Genomic DNA, 5,582 nt, shown 5'->3' on the forward strand with positions numbered 1-5,582 from the left:
TATATTCTTCCAGAAGTCTGAGGGTATTTCGCCTGTCTCGTACATCTTGCTCACCAGATGGTAGAGTTTTGTCAAGGCTGGCTCTCCCAAGGCCGTCAGTGGTTCTAATGGAATGTCGTCTACTCCTGGGGCCTTGTTTCGACTTAGGTTTTTCAGTGCTCTGTCAAACTCTTCGCGCAGTATTGTATCTCCCATTTCATCTTCATCTACCTCCTCTTCCATTTCCATAATATTGTCCTCAAGAACATCGCCCCTGTATAGACCCTCTATATACTCCTTCCACCTTTCTGCTTTCCCTTCTTTGCCTAGAACTGGGTTTCCATCTGACCTCTTGATTTCCATGCAAGTGGATCTCTTTTCTCCAAAGGTCTCTTTAATTTTCTTATCGGCAGTATCTATCTTACCCCTAGTGAGATAAGCCTATCCTTACATTTGTCCTCTAGCCATCCCTGCTTAGCCATTTTGCACTTCCTGTCGATCTCATTTTTTAGACGTTAGTATTCCTTTTTGCCTGCTTCATTTACTGCATTTTTATATTTTCTCCTTTCATCAGTTAAATTCAATATTTCATCCGTTACCCAAGGATTTCTATTAGCCCTCGTCATTTTATCTACTTGATCCTCTGCTGCCTTCACTACTTCATCCCTCAGAGCTACCCATTCTTCTTCTACTGTATTTCTTTCCCCCATTCCTGTCAATTGTTCCCTTATGCTCTCCCTGAAACTCTGTACAACCTCTGGTTTAGTCAGTTTATCCAGGTCCCATCTCCTTAAATTCCCACCTTTTTGCAGTTTCTTCAGTTTTAATCTACAGTTCATAACCAATAGATTGTGGTCAGAGTCCACAGTAGCAGCCGAAATTCGGCAACCAAGCCCATGTTTCCAGAGCCGATATTGGAATGTTTGAATGACCAACTAGACTTACAATTGGGAAATCGGATAAAGGCGCGTACACACTAGCCCGACGAAGGCAAACGGACGACAGCCGGTGGATTCGGCCGAACGTTGGTCGCCAATGCACAGGCGATTGGCACATCATCCTCACCAAACAAAAGGCTCGGGTCCAAGGGCCTGGACCATGTGGAATCGCAATTGGCTCTGATAACTCGTCGAGGCTGCTCCCATTTAATTATTGTCATAAAGTAGTATTTTAATAACTGTTTCACCAGCCGATATTATGAGGTAAGATAGGATTTAGCAGCCTTCGCATGTGCAGCATTTGTTTTATTGCAAGGAGTTGATCATTAGAAAAAGAAGACAGAGAAGAAACAACGCTGGTGGACGGCCTCTCTTTTAAAAAAATAGGGAGCCATATGGTGGGACAAATTAATGTCTGGCCTTAAGCTCAATTGGAGTATGGGCTATTTCAATTTTTTTGCGAATTAAAGCTACATGTTTCGTATTGTTATTGAATTGTGTAGCCGCTAAAATTCCCAAAGATGGCAATTCTTTTAGGAAATCTGAACCGACAGTAGAAAGATATCCATAAAGATTCCATATTCTTTTTCACATCGTGCACATTATTTTCTAACAGTTCACTTATTTCCCTCCAAGCGCCTTATCTTTAAAACTGCAGTTCTTAGGATCCCACAAACATTACAGTTAAATATTAAACTATCAGCTTTAATGCTGGCTCCAAATTCCACTCAGTACTCCAATATTTTAGACACTATTAATACATTCCCATTCAACAAACACAGCAAACCGCTACTGGACCAACAAACATTTGACCCGGTGCCCACACAAGTATGTGGGTCCCAAGCCCATCTCACCGCCAGTGCTTTGAAAATGTGTGTGTGAAATCTTAAGGGTCTTGACTGCTAATGTCAGCAGCCCCTAAGCTTACACACTACTCAACCTAAATTATTCTAAGGACAAACACACACACCCATTCTCGAGGGAGGAATCGAACCTCCAGTGCTTTGATTTTACCGCTGCCAGTCCGAACTGCAACCAAGTCCAACCACTTCGTTGGTTCTGATTTGCCGCTAGTACACACTAAGCAAACCTCAAATATCTGTTCTAAATAATCAAGCTCATTGTTTACTGATTGAAAACTTTTATTTAGAACAAACTGGCAGAAGTTTTTAACATTCGTTTTAGAGAACATGGTAACAGCAGTGATAATTGTAGATCGTCGTTTGGGAACCACCTTAGAACGACCAAACACAAGTTAGACATCACCGTAAACACTCTAGAAATTTTCCATAGAATTGGAAATTTAATTACTCTCAAGAACTCTTGCCTTTAAGATGTCTGTGTATGGCTGTATCTACCTACACAGGAATAAGCAGGGTTAATTTGAGTTTCCTAGTAATTTTTCCCTATTGCTGTCGCTAGACGTCACTGCAGACTTCAACAATGCCTTCCGGTCGCCATCACATCACTTGAAGTCTTGTTCGCCGCGGTAGCCGCTTCTGTCGTATGACACGTACCAGTAACTCTCTTCCCGCCACCTGTAAGCCTTTTTGCTCAAGGTTTCTCAGAACTTTGTCACAAACTATTCACCAAGCCCTTACTAAAGGGGTTGGACAAAAATATAGAAACACTACCAGAAATACATGCTTGACCATAAATGTAGATACTAGGCAAACCTGCAGGTTGAGCTCCTGTACTGACCACAAACGGTACCCATGCATACGGTGTGAGTGTCAATAGTGACTAGAATCGTACAGATCATGCAACACCTCGTACAATGGGAAGAAATTCCACCATGTACTTATTGCATGTATAGAAGATTTTATTTCAGTATTATGATGATCCATAGACCGTGCAAAGCTACTGATCAAATTTATAAATTTCTTATCGAATGTTTCCACATTGTCGCCATTATACATTTACCTATATTTAAGACGTTACTAGCCTCGAAAGTTAACTTCTCATTCTCAAACCTCACAGAGGTCATTTGTGAATCTATTGAGAAAGAAACATTGAAAGCCACTGCTGTAGATAACCATGGCGTAGAACAAGTGAACCCTGTACATGGCAGTACATGTAAACATCAAAGCTCCAACTCACGAGCGCTGGTAATCGTGCAGTAGAGCTGTGATCGACTGCTTGGTTACTGAACTGCGCGATTAACATCATCCATTATAAATGTCACCTTATTCAATTTGGGCTACCATTGCTCCTGCTGTTGTCTCTCTTTGACCAATACAAGCATCAGTATCAGCCTGCTACAGAACCACCATCTCCACCAAAAGGGCACCAACACGACTACTTCAGGACGAGTCTCACCGTAACAGCGTCTGCGTGTTTACAAAACCTGTGCCAACAAACATCAAAATATATACACAATGTCATACATTGCAATTATCAAGCTATCAACATTTATGAAATATCTAGCATTATAATGCCATCTTATTATTTATATTTCTATTACATAAAAACAGAATCACCTGCAGACAGTGTGCCCTAATGGAAGACTTAAAAAACAAAAAAGAAATAGTATTTTCCACCGCTTCCAACTCGACTTTTATGTCGGCAGCTGAAGCGAAGAGCATCCGTGCGTACTTCCTTACGTCTTAACGCTCTTATTGACTTGTTAATGAACACCTGTAGTTGTGGAAACATCTGTGCGAGTGCTTTGCGGAAACCGGTGGGGCACTGTCTGGGAGATGACGCGGCGCAAGCCAACAAGTGCTCTCTGTCCTCTTACGGAGCGGCTCGCCAAATATGCAGTGTGTTCGTGCCCCGAGCGTCGTCGTTCAGAGCCTGCTTTGAAAAAACCGAAATGAGTGCCCGTCAAGGGAAATCAAGGTATCAACTACTAGAAATACATGGGAAGCTAATGGAACGAGTCAGTTACTATGGGAGAATTAGGAACCCTAAAAGTTTAGGGGAAATAACTGGCAAGCTTTCGAACGCATATGGCCGGAGCACTAGCTTTTGACACAGGCAAACTAAGACTGAATCTCCGCACAAAAACAAATGAACGTTGATTTGATATTTCGGCAAGTTGTTCAGTTCCTACGCAACCAGGTAAACACGGAAACACGCAATTAAGATTCGTATAGGTGTTTTCTGTCTATGCAGCTAAATGAAAGGCAGTTTGTTTTTTGAGATACGTGTTTCGCTTCTTTTATTTCTGAAGCACCTTCAGTGGCAATTTCCAGTGTTTCTTGTCCATATTAGTACATGTGTGTGGTCCTGGAGATGTGTTCATTCGGTCCTCATGCTCCAGCAGGCCGATTTCGGGCGTGTCTTCGCCCACATTTATTATAGCTCTTCACTTGCAAAAAAAAAAAAAAAAAATAAAAAAAAAAAAAAAAAAAAAAAGGTTCAAATGGCTCTGAGCACTATGGGACTTAACTTCTGAGGTCATCAGTCTCCTAGAACTTACAACTACTTAAACCTAACTAACCTAAGGACATCACACACATCCGTGCCCGAGGCAGGATTCGAACTTGCGACCGTAGCGGTCGCGAGGTTCCCCACTGGAGCGCCTAGAACCGCTCGGCCACTCCGGCCCACTCTTCACTTGCACTTTTCATTTTGTTACATGGGCCAATATGGACTAATAACACTGCAAATCATCACTGAAGATGCTTCACAAATAAAAGTAGCGAAACGCGTATAGCAAAAAGCAAACAGACTTTCATTTAACTGCATGGACAGAACACACTTCCATGAATTTTGCACCAACTAAGGAATGCGGAAAACGAAAAAATGGCGACACAGTAAAGAGTTGACACGATACGCAGCTACTTCGCGTACTAAATTCCTATAGAGGCGTAGTGGCGCCAGTAAGATTAACCGGGCACAGAAATGTGCGATGCCTACAGTGAACAAAAAAAGCATCAAGTGTTGTCCTTGCGAACTATGAATACTCCAAATAGAAGGCCAGGTAAAAAGGAGTGAAGACGTCTTCACGATAACAACTTCGGGGATAAGCAAAAGTTTCTCAAGTAATTCGGTGTAAGTTGAAGCTTGGAGTCCGCAGCTCGTGGTCGTGCGGTAGCGTTCTCGCTTCCCACGCCCGGGTTCCCGGGTTCGATTCCCGGCGGGGTCAGGGATTTTCTCTGCCTCGTGATGACTGGGTGTTGTGTGATGTCCTTAGGTTAGTTAGGTTTAAGTAGTTCTAAGTTCTAGGGGACTGATGACCATAGATGTTAAGTCCCATAGTGCTCAGAGCCATTTGAAGCTTGGAGAGTCAACGGCCTTGTCGCAGTGGTAACACCGGTTCCCGTCAGATCACCGAAGTTAAGCGCTGTCGGGCTGGGCCAGCACTTGGATGGGTGACCATCCGGTCTCCCGAGCCCTGTTGGCAAGCGGGGTGCACTCAGCCCTTGTGAGGCAAACTGAGGAGCTACTTGATTGAGAAGTAGCGGCTCAGATCTCATAAACTGACATACTGCCAGGAGACCCGTGTGCTGACCACATACCACTCTATATCCGCATCCATTGACGCCTGTGGGCTGAGGATGACACGGCGGCCGGTCGGTACTGTTGGATCTTCCAAGGCCTTGTCGGACGGTCTTGAAACTTGGGGAAAAATATGGAAACACCGCGAGAAAAGCACACTTGAACATAAATTCAGGTCTAGCCAAGTCTGCAGGTTGTGGTGGCTCTGAGGACTATGGG

The 5,582-nt window shown here is 43.5% G+C and overlaps 1 pseudogene; it reads left to right on the forward strand.

Moving 5' to 3' along the window:
- Positions 1-5,150: 5,150 nt before the first annotated feature.
- On the forward strand, positions 5,151-5,268 carry LOC124778194 (annotated as a pseudogene).
- Positions 5,269-5,582: the final 314 nt, after the last annotated feature.

Source organism: Schistocerca piceifrons, chromosome 2 (genome assembly GCF_021461385.2).
Source record: "Schistocerca piceifrons isolate TAMUIC-IGC-003096 chromosome 2, iqSchPice1.1, whole genome shotgun sequence".
Taxonomy (NCBI): domain Eukaryota; kingdom Metazoa; phylum Arthropoda; class Insecta; order Orthoptera; family Acrididae; genus Schistocerca; species Schistocerca piceifrons.